The sequence below is a fragment of the Equus asinus genome, chromosome 15 (assembly GCF_041296235.1).
Source record: "Equus asinus isolate D_3611 breed Donkey chromosome 15, EquAss-T2T_v2, whole genome shotgun sequence".
In the NCBI taxonomy this organism is placed as follows: Eukaryota; Metazoa; Chordata; class Mammalia; order Perissodactyla; family Equidae; genus Equus; species Equus asinus.
Window position 1 is genome coordinate 15,728,147 of NC_091804.1, and position 18,948 is coordinate 15,747,094.

The 18,948-nt window shown below is 38.0% G+C and overlaps 1 protein-coding gene across 2 annotated transcripts in view; it reads right to left on the bottom strand.

Moving 5' to 3' along the window:
• Positions 1–18,948, bottom strand: part of PLCB1 (phospholipase C beta 1) — a 667,363-nt gene that overhangs the window by 565,729 nt on the left and 82,686 nt on the right. The gene's annotated exons all lie outside the window — the stretch shown is intronic.

The window sequence follows — 18,948 nt, forward strand, 5'->3', positions numbered from 1 at the left end:
TTCTAAGGCACAGAATAAAATGCTATTCTTTGTGTTCAATAAAAAGGATCTACTATAAGGCATCATATCTTTCTAAAGTGTTAACCAATAAAGTCAGTAGTCCATTCAATATTCTTTTCTCAAGAGTTTATTTATTTATTTATTTATTTACCATTAGAAAGAGTAAACTCAAGTTATAGAACACACTGAAGCACCATTTGATAAAACCGAATACAATTTACTAGAGACAAAACTTAACATTTGTCAACTGCATTTGGCACTATCTCCAATTTTACCCAAGCCTGTCATGGGCCTACTTGCAAAAATCTCTAAGTTGGTCCCATATTCCTTGCATCTAATGGTCATCTTATTAAAGCATATTATTAGTACTGCCTTGCATAAGAAGGCTTAAAATTATTTCCACATCTGCCACAGGAAAGTTAACGACCCTGAAAGCTCATGAGAGGGCTTGTTGATGACTTTTGGCCTCTCCCTTTCTTTCACATTCCAACCAGATTTTAAGTTGGCTTCGATGTCTTAACCCATTTCTCTTCTGGAAAGAGTTAGTTTCTTGTCCACCTCAGTCTCCTTCCTGAGAATTAAATGTTTCTTCTCTTTTCTAGAGCCAATCCTGGCCTTGGGGTATATTGATGCAATCCCATTCTGCTTTCCTCAGGACTCTGTCTGTTTAATTAACCGTCCCCTCTTTCTCTCGTACCTCCAATTGCCCCTTTCCCCATTTCCTTTTGCTCTACGTAGAAACATGCTCAAGTTTCTCCAAATAGAGATAAAAGTGCTTCGGTCAACAATACTACTCTATGAACACAGAGTCTTCCATTCTCCCCAGGCACTGGCTTCTGCTTCCAGGTGTCTTGATGTCGTCGTCTTCTCCTTTACTAGGTAGACTCCACGATCTGCAAGATTTATCTATTTCTTTATTCTTTTAGGCCCAGTGGTCTGTCTCAGTTTTCATTGCCTTAGGTCCATCTATAACATTTGACACTTTGGGCCAAATACTTCCTGAAATTTTGCCCCATATCATGCTTCATCTTTTTACCAGTTCACTGACTCCTGTTTTCTCCTTTCACCTTGCACATAGAAGTAAGAGTCACTGTACATCTTCCATCTTGCTTCTTACCTTGCACACACAAATGTGAATCCTTGTACTTCTTCTGTCTTTCTCTCCAAGAGAACTCACCTAGTATGTGCCACCTTGCATGATGAAGGGATGGTAGGGACATTGTTCCTAACACAGTCTACGTGAGTGATTTTCCCTGGAGCATAACTCCAGAATAGAATGAGAAAAGCATTCCCAAGAGTTGGAGTTGTGCAACCAGGGGGTCTGAACTCACCTGGAATTCATGCTCTCACGGGGCTTCAGCTGTCACTTTTGGCAACTGACTCCCACATCAGTATCATCACCACTGATAAATCTGATTCAAGGACCAATTCCATATTCCAAAATGTCTACTGGACATTTCCACCTGGGTAACCTGCCAGCTCCTCAAATCATCTTACCTAAAATCATAGTCTTACCTTGCTCATTCCCACCAACACCCTCCAAGCTACCTTTCCTTCCAATAAGTTTCTTGAGAATATAAATCATCACTTATTCACCTGTCTAATCCCAAGGTTGGTGCCTAGATTATACTGTGGACTCTATCTGTGTCTACCCCAGAGTTCATGGAAAAGCTAGATTTCCAGTTAATTAATAATAGAGAAAGAAGTGGACAGAGATTCCTTTTTCAAACTCTAAGTTAACAAATAGTTCCAATCATTCAATTTCTGATTTCTGTTTTTAAATACCAAACACATCTCTTATAAAATAAAATATACGATTTTACTATAATAAATTACAAAAGTTATGTGTGGTCACTGTAGAAAAAAATGCAAATATGAGGCAAGTACAAATAAGTAAATTAAAATCATTCATAATCATACCAGCCAGAGAAAACCACTGTTATTTTGGTGCTTATCCACATAGCTGCTAGGCATTTTCTCCTTTTTAAAAAATAAGATCTTTTTGTTCATTTTCCTTTGTAGTCTGCACATTCCTCTTGACAGTAGAACATGAACATTTTTATGTATTATTTAATTTGGCAACATTGTTTTTAACGCCTGCACAAGATTCCATCATAGACATATATCATAATTACTTAACTGATTTCCTATTGTTGAATATTTAGTTTATTTTTCAATTTGTTATGCTATTGATCAGCACCACGATGAACTTCTTTGTCATTTCTGCCTACTTTCACGATAATTTCTTTAGAATAATGCATTAAAAGTGAAACTGTTGGATCAAAGGACTTGAGAACTTTCATGCTTTTGATAAATATGCCAAAAGCTACCCAGAAAATCTGAACCAATTTAAATTCTTTGCAAAATCGCTTAGAGTGGTATTTACTCTCACCATTGTCAACCACTGGATCTGTTGGTTTTGGAAGAAAGGAAACTTTATGGATGGAAATAATTATTGTTTTAATTTGTATTTTTTTTCGTTAGTAGTGAAGTTACTTTTCTTATACTTATGTTTGTATTTCTTTTCTTTCTTTTTTTCTTTCCTTATTTGTTAACTGTCCATTCATATTCTTTGCCCATTTTACTGTTTTTCGCCTACTCTAGTTATGGAATAAGGATTTAAAGCTTCTAAATGTCATCTAGTTTGCAAAAATTATTCCTAGTTTGCTTTTGTTTTGTGTTTGTATTCTCTCTTTTAATCTGTGAATTGTTTTATGTGGAAATATATATTTTTTTAATATTGGCACCTGCACTAACATCTGTTGCCGATCTTTTTTTTTTCCTTCTTCTCCCCAAAGCCCCCCTTGACATAGCTGTATATTCTAGTTGCAGGTCCTTCTAGTTGTGCTACGTGGAATGCCACCTCAGCACTGTTTGATGAGCCATGTTAGGTCCGCACCCAGGATCCGAACCAGAAAAACCCTGGGTTACCAAAGCAGGGCACGCAATCTTAACCACTGGCCACGAGGCCAGCCCCCTGGAAGTATTTTTTAATAATGCTGCCCAAATTATTTTTGCTATCCTTTTGTAGATTCTGTAAATTATGTCTCTTATCAAAAAATCCACTCTTATCCAACTGATGTAGTACCTTTATTATGAGTCAGTTGTTTTCTGTGTTTTGTTTTAATAGTAGTCAGGTGTGTTTATGAATTTTCTGTTCCATTTTACTGATGTGTTGGTTTACGTGTCAACAAAATGTTGTATTATTTGTCTTATACCATATTTGAAATTTTGATTGACAAAATTCCCTCTTAATGTTTCTCAAGTAATTTGTTTCTTGAGTAGTAGTAGTTTCTCCAAAAAATTTCAGATTAACTTGAGTTACTTTCCAAATTTAAAAATAACTTTCTAACTGTGAAGAATTTGCATTAATTTAATTTGGAAATAATGTGTATGTTTAAAATATTATTCTATCTAGAAATATAATATCTCTATTTATTTAAAACTATTTTTGATTCCCTTGAGGACATTTCATTTTTTAAAATATACATATTGTATACACTCTATAAGTTTTTTTAAAAATGTAGGCATTTTATATTTTGAGTTGATGTTTTGAATATCATCTTTACAAACTTTTGATTACCAAACATAAGGAAACTTCTTATTTCATAAATTTATTTTGGAAATATTCTCCTTATTGAACTGTTCATTAAGAATAATTTTTTAGGGGCCGGCGCAGTGGTGCAGAGGTTAAATGCGCACATTCCGCCTCTTGGCGGCCCGGGGTTCACTGGTTCGGATCCCAGATGCGGACATGGCACTGCTTGGCATTCCATGCTGTGGTAAGCATCCCACATACAAAGTAGAGGAAGATGGGCACGGATGTTAGCTCAGAGCCAGGTTCCTCAGCAAAAAAGAGGAGGACTGGCAGTAGTTAGCTCAGGGCTAATCTTCCTCAAAAAAAAAAAAAGATTAATTCTTTAGTTGATCTTTTGTTTTCAAGGTAGACAGTTATGCCACATTCAAATTACAATATTTATAGTGCTTATTTCATTTTATTGAACAGTGTACACTAATACAAATGACAGTGAAAAACCCTGGCTCCTTCTCAATTTAATGGGAATGCCCCAGAATGTTACCATCATGCATGATGCTGGTTTTCGGTTTGAGATAGTATCCTACTATAATTAATTTGTAAGTTCTTTTAAAAATTATTAGAAATAGATGTTGAATTTTATCGCATCTTTTTGTCACTTTATCAGTATGATCATGTGGTTTTCCTTCTGTTATCTGTTGAGATAGTGATTATATGAATAAGTTTTCTAATAATAGAATATTCTTACATTTCTGGATCAATCTCTACTTTATTATGTTGCATTTTTATTATACTGGTAGATTTTATCTACAGGGATCATCAATCTTATTCACCCAACAGAATAAATCTGCAGCTTGGTTTATAAATGGAATATATTTTATGAATTAACAGGAAATAATGCACACAGTATTTTCATTTTCTTAAAGTTCCACATATATTTCCACATGGTTGGAACAAAGACTATAAAATTATTTTAACTAATGCTTTCCAAGAAAATCACATATAGAGCATACCTTCAGAAATTTCCAGTAATCAATCCCTTAATCCCAAAAGGAAGTTAGATGAATTGAGCTGGGCAAATTGACACTCCTTTGCTACTTTTTAGGGGAAATGACATTTTTAAATGATTACCTCAAAAATCACTACTCATCAGGCACATTCACTATGTGATCCTAAAACTCCCAAATATAGATTCTAACAAGGAGAAAAATGAATTCTCAGCATAATATCGTAAACAAGGAGGGGTTAAGCCAGTCAGCATTATGTTCTGGATGACACTTAACATCATGGTAAAGAAAAACAGACACTCACTCACATTGTCTCTTGAGACCCTGGTAATGGCCAAGAGGTCTATTTTTAGTAAAATGCTGTTCCTAATCTAGTAATCTTTTACTCCAAAACAATTTATCAATTGTTGCCAGGTCCACAGAATCAAAGCAAAGACACTTGAGACCAAAAAAGAGTGACTTTTCAAATAAGAAATTTCATGTTCACTAGATACTCCCATGACAATAAGTACGTGTATGTCTTTGAACAGACGTAGCATTTTAAAGTATTATATCCGGCCTCAGGAAGAGTTTTTAATAGGATGTGGAAATTTTACAGTTGACCTTTAATGTGGCACTGTGTTGAGAAGGAAGAAGTTCAAAAAGGGTAAAGTGTTACATTCCATTAGTGGCTGGAAATTTCTGGAAAGAATAAGCAAGGCGAACCAATGGCAGGATTTCAAATCCATGCACATGGCTAAAGCAATAACAACCAATTTTGACAATTATACATTGCACATTTCTGGAACACTTTTTCCTGCTTTCTATTTTTTTACCCTCTGGCTAACTCTCACTTGCTCCTCAAAACTCATCACTGGATAAAACCACTTTGGCAAACTGGCAGTATCTACTGAACTGGACTTAGGCACAGCCTATAACCAGCAAAGTGCCAAGCTGGCTCCCACCAGTTCATGAGCTAATTGTAGGCATCTCTTCTACACTGTGCATTCAAGCACATGACTGCTTACAACTCAGTAACTCTACTCTGAGGTACATGACCAGCAGACATGCGTTCACAGGTGCACTAGAAAATCCATAGCGACACCTTTACTAATAGCTCCAGGTTGGAAACTAGCCAAATGCCTCTAACAGTACAATGGGTGAATGAATGTTGGAACAGTCACACAATGGAATATTATATGGTAATGAGAATTACAGCTGCATGTGACAAAATGAATGAGCCTTGTATACAAATACCATGTTGAGTGAAAGAACCCAGACAAAAGAGCATACACGCTGTATGTTTCCACTGACATAAAATACAAAACAGGCAGAGCTAATCTGTGCTGTTAAAGTCAGGAGATTATCCTTGTGGGGAAGGGCAGTAACAGGAGGAGGAGGGTAAGGTTGGAGGATGTAAGGACCTCTGGGAAGCTGGAAATGCCCTGTTTCTGAACCTGGGTGTCAGAGTGCTGGTTACATGGTTGTGCTCAGATTGTGAACATTCACTGAGCTATACACTCAGGAACCATGTACTTTTCTAACCATATTTTGTATTTCAATAAAAAGCAAAAAAAAAAGTAAGAAAAAAGCTCAGCCAGTCAGCATTTCTAAAGGGGGTTTCCCCTATCTCAGATATCTATCCACCTAACCAAATTGTTGTAAGACTTTAAATAGAAATGTAAACTACATAAAAAATGACCAGCACCTGGTATAAAATACACGCTTACAAAAGAGTATTTATGCTTACCATCATTCTCTGGCTCGCTCCTCGTCTGTATTGCCATATCACTTTGTATATTCATTCCCCACTCTGCTATGATTGTGTTTTTGCTTCATGTCCTTTCCCACTAGATGACCAGCAGCTTGAAGCACATGACAACATCTTAATTGTAACCAGAGGGGCTAGAACAGAGTGGGTACTTGATCAATATTTGATGGGATTGAATAAAAGTCTGTAACAACCTCCATGACTGTGATTAGCAGGGTCCCCGGTGGCTTGGCGGTCACTCTCTCAGCTCATCTAACTGACCATGTGGTTGAGTTACAAAGATCCTAAAGTAGCTGCCCAGGGCCAAGAGTGTGCTGGGGCTGAGGCAGGCAACTCCTGGAGTGGGAGACGGAGCTCACCTTTCGTGGTGAAGAAATGTATAACATTTCCTCAAATAGTGATTTTATTTCCTTTGGATCTCAAAGCAATATCTGCATTCCCATGTTCACTGCAGCATTCTTCACAAGAACCAACATATGGAGACAACCTAAATAGCCACTGACAGATGAATAAAGAAAATGTTTTACACACACACACTGCAATATTACTCAGTTTTAAAAAAGAAGGAAATCCCGTCATTTGCAACAACATGGATGAACCTGGAGGACATTTTGTTAAATGAAATAAGCCAGACATAGAAAGACAAATATTGCATGATCTCACTTATATGCGGAATCTAAAAAAAAAAAGCCAACTCATAAAAACAGGAGAGTAGAATGGCGGTTACCAGAGGCTGGTGGGTGGAAGAAAAGTGGAAATTTAAATTTAAAAAAGGAAGCAGAATGGTGGTTGCCAGAGATGGGGTGGCGGAGGTCTTGGGGAAGTTACTGTTTAATGGGTAGAGCATTTCAGTTTTGCAAGATGAAAAGAGTTCTGGAGATGGATGGTGGTGATGGTTGCACAACAATGTGAATACACTTAAGACTACTGAACTTACGGTAAAGATAATAAATTGTATGTTATGTGTATTTCACCACACACACACACACACACACACACACACACACACACAAGAGATATATACACGTTTTCTTTTAGAGCCCAGACCATAGCATCGTGGCAGTGTCACAGTGAGATGCCAGCACAAGCTTCTGGAAGGATCTAAGACCATGCCTGCTGGGATCAGAGGTGGATCAAGCTCTAGGCTGGTGGTGGCAAAGGTGCTGAACCAAGACAGAGGAGAGGACTTACCTAGCTTACTGTCAGTCCAAAACAAGAGAACAACAATGCCTTGACAGTTAGAGCCTGGCATAAAGACTCATGGGAAACCTCTGCATAGAAATGGTGCCCAACATGAAGGACAAATGTTACGAGGTCCAGGTGTTTAGAATGTGAAGTGGGGGATAAGTCTTCTGAGAGGATTCTGGAAAGAAGAGCAAAACAGAAAAACAGGCCCCAAAGCTGCTGCAGACCTGGAATATAACTTCTGGGTCCTTTATACTTGGCTGGTGGAGTAGAGCTAAGCTGGGTCACCAACCCATATATGGCTTTAATGTCAGGGGACTTCCTGGTGGGCAGCAAAGCAGCAGATTACAAAGCTTAGGGCTTTCAGATCATGAGCTTCACTGATCTGTAACTCTGCATTTGACTGGCTATAAATGGTGGAACCTCAAATCTGTATGTTCATCCAAGATGCTAATGATGACTGGCATTGAAGCTAACAAAAGCGTCCACATGTAGATAAAATAGGGAGGCTAGAATGCATAATCTTTTAAATTTGCTACAGATTCTAAAGTCCTGTGCTGATAGCTAGTTGAAAAGCTGATAGGGGTGGCAACTCTGGCTCACAGTTAAAATAATAAAACTGAGCATCACAGGGAGGCTGTCACCTCTGATTCACTCCCAGCCCCAGTCTTCAGTTTAGGAGGTTGATGATTTTGTCCATCCATCTACTGTGGATCAGCCAACCAAACCAATGGGCCATGGGAGACCCATTTGACCACTGACTGTTCTTTCTGTTGGGTCCTCTCTCCTGGTCAGTGGGTTCACTCAGGAAATCAAATTAGATATGAGAACATGCTGCTTGCTGTGCAAAAAAGCAGAATGAAAGTAAGAAGGAAGAAAGAAACAAAGGAAGGAAGCCAGAAAAGGAACCATCTGATGATGACAGATTTTCCAGACAATCATTCATTGAACATTTTGTGCCAACTGTGTGCAGAAACTGTTTGGAGTGCTACAGATTCACAGTGTCTCACAGACCTTGAGAGATTCCCTTACAGAGTATATAGGTCTAAAGTAGTGGTTCTCAACCATTGGTGATTTTGTCCCCCAGGAGACATTCAACAATGTCTGGGGACATTTTTGGTGGTCACAACTAGGGGTGTTATTGGCACCCAGTGATAGAGGTCAGGAATGCTGCTACATATCCTACAATATATAGGACAGCTCCCTACTTTCCCAGCAAAGAATTATGTGGCCCAAAATGTTAAGAGTGCTGAAGTTGAAGAGAGAGAGTAAATCAACAATAACAAAGAGTGTAATACATGCATATAAAAGCTTCTACCTAGGTAATGAAAGGGATCAATCTAAATTGTGTGTGTGTGTACATGGTGTATGGATGGTTTTCTAGAAAAGCTTTTTGGAGCTGCTGACCTATGAGATGAATTTTGACGTAGAGATTGCCTGAAGAATATGAGGAGGTGAGTAGGGAGGAGGGAGGGGGACAAATTGTGTCCTAGACAAAGGACCAGCAGGTGTGATGGTACAAAAGAAGCAAATTACATGACCATTCATGTTAGAGAGAACAGTCAACCTGGGGCACCGTGGGATTTGAAGTTAGGGAGCAAGGCAGGGGCTCGATAATGCTGAACTCGGGATGCTAAGCCAGAGTCTAGATCAGCACTGTCCAATGGAACTTCTTGCAATGAAGAAAATGTTCTATATCTGTACTTCCCAGTATGGTAACCACTAGCCATATGCGACTACAGAGTCCTTGAAATGTGGCTAGTGGGACCAAGGAAATCATTTTCTATTTTATTTAATTTTAATTAAGTTAAATTTAAATAGCCACATATAGTTACCAGTTTGGACAGAGTTGGTCTATACAGCTATGGAAAGATTAGAGATGTGGCTGGTCAGATTTGGATTTTAGATGATGCTGGAAACATCCTGGAGTAGGGCTTCTAAGTTAAAAGTACATATGGATCATCCGAGAAACTTACTAAAGCTCATGTTCTGTTTCAGTAGGTTTGAGCCCAAGATTCTACATTTCTCACAAGTTCCCTTGTGAAACCAGTGCTGCTGGTCCCGGACCACACTTTGAGTAACAAGGATCTACAGCAACATTGTCAAATAGAACTTTCCACGATGCTAGAAATGTTCTATATCTGCAATGTCAATGCAGTGACCACTAGCCACAAGTGGCTATTGAGCACCTGAAATGTGGCTAATACAACTGAGGAGGTGAATTTTTAACCAATTTAATTTAATTTCGATTAATTGAAATTTAAAAAGTCACATGGGCTAGTGGTGATAGAATTGGACTACGCAGATCTAGAGCATTGTTACCCAAAATATGTGAAGCTGTTTTTACCAATCCACAAGGAAGTAAGTACAAAAAGTAAGAGGAAACATTTAGAAACATTCATAGCAAGCTGAGAGCAATTTCAGGTCTATTTAACCTAACAATTTAAAAAATGAACTCACATCTTGCATGTCTGTGTTTTTTTAATTTTTCTAGTAATTCATTTGTAGTATGTTTTATAAAAATATTGGTCTATGATGGATTGAGGAAAAAAATTGGTCTTCTCCACCAAGCGTTTGTGAAGCATTGACTAGAGGACAAAAGTGGAGATAGAGATGCAAAAAGAAGGCAAAGAGATGTGCTAGGAGGCCATTCCAGCAATTCAGGTGCAGGTGGGCAGAGAGGAATTAAAGGGGCATGATCCACAAGATTTGGTGACTGAGTGGATGTGTGTGGGTGGGGAGAGTGGTTCTTGCATCAGAAGTCAATGCTGGTCATTAAACCCAAGATCCTCTTGCTGGGGCAGAAAATGAGCCAATTGTTACTCACCTGCTCTTTCATTTTTCATATTTTTCTAAGCCTCCAATAGTTCATCATTAGAGTAACACCTCACTCATAAGGGATGCAGCAGACTTTCTTAGATTTGTTAAATTTATTAGAATACATTTAATTAGAATTATCACTTTCATATACCAAAGTGCTTATGGGTTAGGATGGTTTTAAACGGGTGGCAGACACATTAGGGTTCATTGGACTTTCTCTTCCTTTGTGTACATTTGAAATTTTCCATAATAAATAAGTTTTTAAAAATAAATATTATAAACATGATAATGAGCCAGACATAACAAAGGACACAGTATATGATTCCATGCATATAAAGTTAAAAAAAAAAACAGGCAAAACTAATCTAACGTATAAGAAGTCAGGAGAGTGGTTACCCTTGGTGAGCAGAGAGAAGGAGTGGAGGGAGCACATGGTACTGGGAATGTCCTATTCCTTGATCTGGACAATGGTTACAAGGGTTTGTTCAGCTTGTGAAAATTATTTTGAATTGTATACTTATTATCTGTGTAATCTTCAATACATATGCTATAACTCCGCAAAAAAGATTTTTAGAAGTTTTTTTGAAACGCCAATATATTGATTAAATTCATGAACTTACACATTTATCATTTATGCATCATATGTGTGGTGCATATTGAACAATAAAAAGATTTCAAAGTATAGTCTCAATTGTCTCAACCATGTAACACCACTATGAAAACAACATAGCCTAAAAATTATTCTAAGGTATTGCAAGCCCCAGTGGCAAGTCCCAATAATAATAGCGTTTACTGAAGACACTGGGTGCTGGCTGACTCTCTAGTTCTCTCACTCACCCTAAAAGATAGACGTTAACATTTCTAATTTATAGAAAAGGAATTTGTGGTTCCAGGAGTTAAGTGACTTCCCAAAGCCACAGAGCTAATCAGCCCGGATTCAAACACACATCTACCTGGCTCAGAAGCCTAAGTGTCTATTTCCATTTCACCACAATGATTTCCAAAACAAGCATCCAACAAATGTGCAAATTAAGTTACATGTTTATTTTACATTAAGCAGGCTGTTTGTTTAAATTTTGGTTTCTGTTTTTAACCAAAATAACTCAAAATGAAAACAAGTTGAAATTGTAAGCAACAGTTTACTTTAAAAAATTCCATTAACCTTATATGCGCCAAATCTCAAAATAATTCAGCTACTGATCCTAATTCTCTTGTGCTTTCTAGAGCTTCATTGACTCTCTCTAAGCAAGTACTTTAGGGGTGATGCTAATTTTCCCATCTGAACTTAAGGTATATTTTATTCTGAAGAATGAGAGTTCTTTGAATCAGGCTGGGAAAAGGCATTTTCAAAACTCTTAAAACAAGATGACTCCTTGAAGAAGGGGTTTAATCCACATGCATGTGTTTGAATTGAGTCTAAGAATGTATGATCTTTCTGAATTCTACAAGTATTTGACTGGATGTTTATATACCCAGAACATAATCCTTTCCCATGGAATTTAACCAAGATTTTATGCCCTGGGAAATGAAGAGACCTGGACTTCATTCAACAAAAGCAAATGTGCACAGTAAAACAAGTTTAACGCTCAATCGCTGAATTTCAAAAGTTGATACACATTACAATCAATAGTAAGCAGTAATTCTTCTATTTTCCTAAGGAAAAGGAAAGAAAGACTGAAAAAAGGTCAGCGTTGGGACTCTACCAAGCCTTCAGGCTTACTTGTTCAATTTGGGTTCCTCCAAATGGCTGGCTTCCAGGGTATTTGCCAACGGGATGGTAAGAATGAGGTCTTTAAGTCTTGCTCAGGACAGAGAGGTCTTACAGCCTGTTCTAAACAGAGCTGTGAGACAATATAAATGTTCAAAGAAGGCCTGGGTTTTGGCAATTTATGTGAAGAACAAATTCCCTAAAAGGGCAAGACTCTTTGGAACTGCGCTATGGTTTCTATAATAGAAACGTAACCAAGTCCTTATATGGGACATAAACAAGAAAGCTTAATGATGCTGGAGCAGAGAATTCCACTTAAAAGAGGCACAGCTCAGAGCTACAGTCAGGTTGGAATATTCACCTATCAGTGGAAGCTTGATTATTGTAACTGGACAAAGCTGTCTGATTTGCAATAGTCAACAAATATTGAGGTACATACGTTGCTGGTGAGTAAAATCGTGATTTAGCTAATCAAACACAATAGCCATAGTGAATTTACATAAAACCCTGGTCACACATACTTGTCAGGTAGTTGAACAGTATTTTTTTAAATAAACAAATAATAACCCATATGAAAAGAATACAGTGAAAGGAATGGATTTCTTTCACAAAGAATGCTAAAGTAACCAAGGTTGAGAGAGCCAAATTATTGATATCTGGTTATAACAACGAAGATGTATGTTGAATAAAATTATTAAAAATAGTGTAAAGTGAAGCAATATAAAAAAGTTCAACATACAAGCAATTGGAGTTCCGGAAGGAGAGAAGAGAAAGAGTGGAACAGAAGATATTTAAAGAATAATGACCAAATTTTTGTCAAATTTGTTGAAAGATATGAATTTACAGATTTAAGAAGATTGGCAAAACCCAACTAGAATAAATATGAAGAAAAACATACCTAGACTCATCTTGTATAGGTGCTAAAAACCAAAGATAAAGGAAAAAAAAACTTGAACAGTGCCAAAGTAAACTATTACCTACAGACAATGATGTGAATGACCACTGTGGAGACAAGAAGTGGACAAACATCTTCAAAGTCTCAAAAGGAAACAAATATGTCACCCTAGAATTCTATATCCACAAAAAATATCATTCAAGAATGAAGGTAAAATAGAGACATTTTCAAAGCATAAAATTAAGAGGAATTTTTCTCCTGCAGACCTGTACTATAACAATCCTAAAAGAAACTCTTTAGGCTGAAGAGGAATGATACAAAATGTAAACTTGAATCTTCAGAAATGACTAACAAGCATTGGAAGTGGTAGAATTGTGGGTAATTTTTTCTTAAAGATTGTTTTCCTCTTACTTTCTTTAAAAGACATAATACTGTTTAAAGAAAAATTATAACACTGTCTTGTGGTATTCAGAACGTACATAGATGTAACTAACAACAACTACTGTTCTACAGAATTAACATACAACATACAAGAACCAGGTAAATGGGCCTCGAGAGTTACATGATTTCTATAAAACATGGTACAGTAGTAATGCTGTTTTAAAACATTCATAATAAATTGTTGGAAAAATAATGGTAAGCTAAGCCTAAATATCTAGACATTTGATCTTTTTGCTTCAATTCAATCTAACAACAATATGCAAGCAGATCTTTGGCAAGTATAGCTAAACACACAAGCCTATGGAATAGGAATTTGCAGGTCTTTTTAAATATTAAAACTCTGTGACTTTTAACTTTGAACTTCTCTGAAAGTTTCTCTTAATATCTATTTTGTTAATGCATTTGGGTTGCTATTTGAGATTTTAAACCTAATGAAGAACCCCTTATTGATAGGAGACAGGGGAGCCAAGCCTGACTTCACAGAGGGTAGTGGCATGGCGTGAGGACGGCCTGGTCTGCTCTTCTCTCAATCAAAAGCGCTGGCAAAAAGTCAGTCTGGAACCTTCCCATAATAACTGACATTTAAAACCTTGCCTTTATTTCAAAACATAAACTGAGTCTATAAAGCAATTGCAAGATTTAAGAACTTTTTCAAACTCCTGATAACTTTCCATTTCTGGATTCTTGTTAAATGGTGGCAAAAAGTTGCAGTTACTTAAAAAAATATATGAAAAGACATCTACAATTGGAATAGAAATCAGCCAAGTAAGGCTAATTGATCAGTTCTGGTTATTGTCATCATGACAAAGGCAAATTCAGATGCTTTGGGAAGAGATGATCAAGAATCCTGAACTAAAATGGAAAACATCATATTTTTTTAAGTTCTTCATCTATAGGTTGGCAAAGTAGAACTATCTGGAACTGGATTATGGCTGCCTCAAGTTACCTAGTCTACAGTAACAACCAGTAACCTTTAGAAGGTCTTATTCCAAGTTACACGTACACATATATTCCAAGCTTCATATGTTACCTCATTTAATCTTCAGATCAATTAGCAGGATACAGCTAGTATCACCTGGACTTTACAGGTGGGAAGGAGAGTATGCCCAGCCTTCCAGGGTGTTGCCAATGGTGGAACCAGGATCCCTTCTATGTCTGTCTCAAAGGCCCATGCTTATAAACCTTTCGCCAGCTGCTTCTCTTTCCATGAAGGTATGCCCAATGATAATGATACCAAAGACACTAGGTAAATTTCCAGAGGCATTATTTCATCTCTGATCCTGCCCCTTTCTTCACAAGAAGAAAAAATGATTACTCTTTTTATTAGTTTCTTATAGTTGCTATAACAAAATATTACACACTGGGTGACATTTTCTTTTCTTTTTTTTGTTTTTGGTGAGGAAGATTATCCCTGAGCTAACATCTGTTGCCAATCTTCCTCTTTTTGCTTGAGGAAGATTGTCCCTGAGCTCACATCCATGCCAATCTTCTTCTACTTTGTATGTGGGATGCTGCCACAGCATGGTTTGATCAGCAGTGTGTAGGTCCACACCTGGGATCCAAACTGGTGAACCCCAGGCCACTGAAGCAGAGTGCGCAAACTTAACCACTATGCCACTGGGTCAGCCCCCACACTGGGTGACTTTAAACAACTGAATTTTATTCCCTCAGAGTTCTGGCAGCTTGTAGTCCAAAATCAATGTATCAGCAGGGCCACGCTCCTCTGAAGGCTCTAGGTAGGAATTCTTCCTTGCCTCCTCCTAGCTTCCAGTGGCCCCTGGCAATCCTTGGCGTTCTTTGGCTTCTAGCTGTATCACACCAATCTCTGCCTCTATCTTTACATGGGCTTCTTCTCTGTGTGTCCTCTCTTCTTTTTATAAGAACATCAGTTACTGGATTCAGGGCCCATCCTAATCCAGCATGACTTCATCTTAACTAATTACATCTGCAAAAACCATATTTCTAAATAAGGTTACATTCTGAGGTTCCAGGTGGACATGAATTTTGGACACTATTCAGCCCATGGCACCCCTCAAAAATTATCACTCCTCTACGAACAGACCCAAATCTGATTCCACACTTTTTGTGGGAATTATTAAAGCTTGCATTTGGTTAGGGCTTTGTGGTTTTCACACGGTTTTATCTGACTTCTCTCTTTTGATCTTAAGAGCAACATTACACATAATCTGGGTAAGGTTATTAATCTCAGGTTTTGGATGATGAAACCAAGATTTTAAGTCACTTATCCAAATTCGAAACTCAGATCAATGACAAATCTGGAAGTGGAACCTACAAAGCATGACTTCAACTCAGTTTACTTTTCCAAACTCACCAGCCCCCCCACACAAGCGTTCATTCATTCATCAAAGATGTATGGCATTCTTATTCTATGTCAGGCACTGTTTTAGCTACTAGGAACACAAAGATACTCAAAACTGGCTCCCTGTCTGCAAACAGTTTGCAATCTAGAAGAAAAAATTGTTGTGAAACCCTCAGATTGTTTAAGATGGCCATATGCACTTCGTAGGAACAAGAATGTATCACACTTGTGAAAGAGTAAGTTTTTAAAATATAACTTAATTCAAATTCTTATCCCTTTAATAATGTCACTCTCACGTGCAGAAGGAAGGAGTTGAGGAATAAACACTCTCGCGTTAGCATATGAGCTTAACTCCAGAAGCGTGTGAGTATGTGAATGGGTTTGGACATAGATGCTCTGCTTGTTTAGTTGTAGAAACTACTCTCCATCAGAACGACATTAACTTCTACCTTGTTTGTAAAGGTTTAAAGAGAACTGTCAACATCTTACACGAGTAAAAAGAGCTTGGCAAGCTAAGACTACACTAAATCCCTCATGGGACACTTTGTGCCCATTTAATGAATACCTTCTCCATGGACAGTAGCCTCTGTCCAACCTCCAACAACTGCCCGGGCTCCACACCTCTGGCTGATTCTTGTCCCAGGGCACTTGCTTGTACCAGGGGTCCTAACCATATCAGTCCCAACTCTGCCACCAACTAACATATATTTGTAATAAAATAAAATTCATTGATAATATAACCTATTCATCCACTAATATAATGTCTTAAAAACCAACATAATGCTCTCATTGTAGCACAAAGAAATAAAAGGAAAGTAAATGACCCTAAAAGCACATGCATTTCAATATATCAGTGCTTGGCCACAGCTTCGCTAGAAGATACGGGAAGTCTCTGGATTCTTGTACAAATAAGGAGAACCACAGTGAGTGCCACACGCTGACGGAGGCACACTGCATCAGGACTCCTATGCTGGGACTGGTGTTGCATTAGTGACATTCTGAAATGGTGAATAATTCTTAGCAATGTTCTGAACAAAACAAAGTACACCCATGCCTCAATTTACAAGGCAGCTGTAGTCCTGGAAGGGTCAGTGTATCATAAAATGCTGTAACGCCCAACTCCTGCAGTTACATGTAAATGGAGTTTTATGTAGCTTCGGAACATTACAAACTGTTTCTTCACCTACATAAATGTCTGTTAGGGAAGATGAATCTTGGGCAGGATGTTCTACCTCTTTCCCACCATATTCCCCAATCAATGGAACAACCAAACCCCCACAAAATTCTAAACATATTCTATGGAGTGGTACTATCCCCCCTGAGACCCACTAGTTCATGGTCTCTGTTCTCTATTATATTCTGGACTTTGTCTATCTAACTGCCTATTTGTATTTATCAATACCTATATAGTGTTTACTATGTGCCAAGATATTTTATAAATATTAACTCAATCTTCAACAAAATTCTATGAAATATTATCATCATCATCATCATTATTATTATTATTATTCCCAGTTTACATAAGAGGAAACAAAGATTAAAATACTTGTCCAAGACCACAGAGCTAGTAAGGGGTAGAAGCTGGGATTTGGACCCAGGCTGTGTGGCATTAAAAGCAACACTCTACCCTATACCACTTTTAATGTACATAGAGATGCTCATCTCTAACATTTTCCGAAGGGATGCAGATGTTGCTCATCTATGCATTAGACTTCAAATAGCAAGGTACCACACTACATTCCCCACTGATGAAAACAAGGACCACACGTGCCCTATTCATTGCACATGTCCCTAACAGAGCCTTGGGTATATAATGAAGAGCAATCTAAATATTGTTGAATGGATGGATGAATAAATTCACTTCAGTAGCCCTTCAGCTCTGCTCATCATGGTATTGGCAGATGACTTCATTTCTTACTTTGGTAAGAAGTTTACAGCCATTGATATCAAGTTCCCACAAATTCCTTCCTATCTCCTCCAGGTTATTGCACAGCTCCACCCATCTCTTCATCCGAAAGTTCCTCTGTACTGTTCTCCTTCTGTCAGCCCTCCTTCCATCCTCAGGGGAGATGGGGCACCCCATCTTCTGTCACTTTTCTTTCTTCTTCACTCAATCCCTCATCTCCTCTGAGCTTTCTTCCCTGTCAACTAATCGATCAGCTCATCTTTCCTTCAACTCTATCATCTCCTAACACTCTGACCCTGTCTCTTCACTTGCTGTGGAGGCCCTATCCTAATGCTAACCCTAGACCCCTCATACCTGAAAGGATCATTATTCAGAATTACATAACACACTTTGCCTTCTGTGTCAAGGTTCCAACTGCTTTAAAAGGGAGATACGGATGACGAATATGTTCTGGGAATGACTGAGAATAATGTCACCTTCAGTAAAGTGGATTTAAAACAAAGTTTAGGACAGGTGGGCCAAGGCTTCATAGCAGCCACTTGCCCTCAGGTAGACTAAAGTTATATAGAGAAAGGGAGTAAGTCAAACCACCTCAGCAGTGAGCCGTGTACACAGGACATATCTGGGAGGACATCTCTGGGAGGCAGGAGAACAGGATTGGGGACAGTCTGCTACTGATTGTGTCACATCAGGGAAACTGATTGACATTACCATTTTGGTTTGTTCAGGCTTCTGAATGTTCCACTGATAGACTCAGAGCTCTAAGTCCTTGGGTTTCTAAATAGCCATAGCAGATGGTAAATATTTTTGTGTTCATGTTTAGTGAGGGAAATATTCTGAATTTCTCTCTATTGGGCTTCATCACTTTTTGTGTGGTTCTGTAATTTAAGTTTAAATATGAGCATTCGTGAGGCCATTTCTTTGGCCTCTTTGAGGGAGAGACCTTCTACTTTCCAGAAAACTACCTTGAGCTGAGTGGACACCATGAACAGTGATCAGATTTCTATTTCTACTTAAATATACCCACTTTCTATATTCACTCAGAATTGCATTTTGAAACAGATTCATCCCTGAATTCTGTCTCTGTTTTAGAAGTCCCTCTCAAGCTGTGGAGACCAAAACAGAACACAACAAACTCTGCTTTGGCTTTTTGAAAGACAATGTCATAATTCCAGCATTGTCCCAGATTCCTGTTTGTTTCAAGTTTCAAGAGCAAATCCTGCAGCCTGATGCTCAATGTGAGATCCACAACGCCCTTAGGTCTGCGTTTGTGCTCTCTCTTCTTTCTCTAACCCCAAATTCCATATTCCAAATAGCTTTGCTAAATTCATTCTGTGACTAGAAGTCTGCATACAAAAAGCATGGTGGGTGCTTTTAGTTC